The sequence below is a fragment of the Elgaria multicarinata genome, chromosome 17 (genome assembly GCF_023053635.1).
Source record: "Elgaria multicarinata webbii isolate HBS135686 ecotype San Diego chromosome 17, rElgMul1.1.pri, whole genome shotgun sequence".
Classification (NCBI taxonomy): Eukaryota; Metazoa; Chordata; class Lepidosauria; order Squamata; family Anguidae; genus Elgaria; species Elgaria multicarinata.
Genome location: NC_086187.1, coordinates 24638099 through 24639164, shown reverse-complemented (window position 1 = coordinate 24639164; position 1066 = coordinate 24638099).

Genomic DNA, 1066 nt, shown 5'->3' with positions numbered 1-1066 from the left:
CCTAATAAAAGAGTCAAATAGGCATGCTGAGATCGTTCGAACTGGCTTCACATTCTTCTTTCGGAAGACTGGTTTTATACAGTCCACAAACTTGTGATTGAACATGTTTTGTCATGGGTGGATTTGATGGGCAAAAATTACAATTTTTGATGCAAAAATTGCCTTCCATAAAGTTCAGAGTTGAGAATAGCTGTTAAGATATTCTCCTTCCATCATGTGACATTATTTCTCACTGTGAGTTAATTCGTGAACCTTGTATTCTTTTTTTTTTACTGTTGATTGACTCAGCCAACAAGTTTTAGTATTGCTTATTTCCAAATGCCTTCATCTGCCACAGTAGTTCAAATTTATCCAGCCCAGGACTCATGATGCTAAGAGTAATATTTGCATTAATTTTGTAATAACTTTTAACAAAAAATAAAATGATTTCTTTCTGAGATGGATCCCCCCCCACTCCCCAAGATTTTCAATCTATTCCTTTCCAAAGCACTTAGCTTTGTCAAACTGGGAGCTTAAAGTACTGCATGGTATGACCAAATTGCATCTTGCTAGTTCCACCCCAGTCAACGGGTATTCCAAATACATCTTGCAGCATTTCTCAAACTTGATTTGACTTCAGGAAGTCACCAGATAAACGGAATTGCACAGTTGTGAAGGATCTGAGTACAAATCCTCAGCCACAGAAACATGATGCCAAATCTACCTTGCAGGGTTGTTGTGAGAGTAAAGAGACCCCCCTGAACACAATGGAAAAATGGAATACGCTTATGAAGAACCATAATTTCTCTCCTCCATTGCTGCCTCTCTCTCTCGGTATTGTGTTTCTTACTCCTCCCTCTGCCACTTTGCACCACCTGCTACCCCTGAGGAAATCTCTGCAGCCTTTTCACCTGCTGATTGCTTTTCTCCTACCTACATCTCTGCTAAGACAGTGGTGCCGCTACCTTTACAAGTTGCCCTGGGTCTCGCTGGCTTGATGGGCACCCCATTGGCAAGATCGCCCAGCCCTGCCCAGAGGAGATTCACTGGGGCCCAGTCTACTGCTTCTACCACCCCTAGCTCAGCT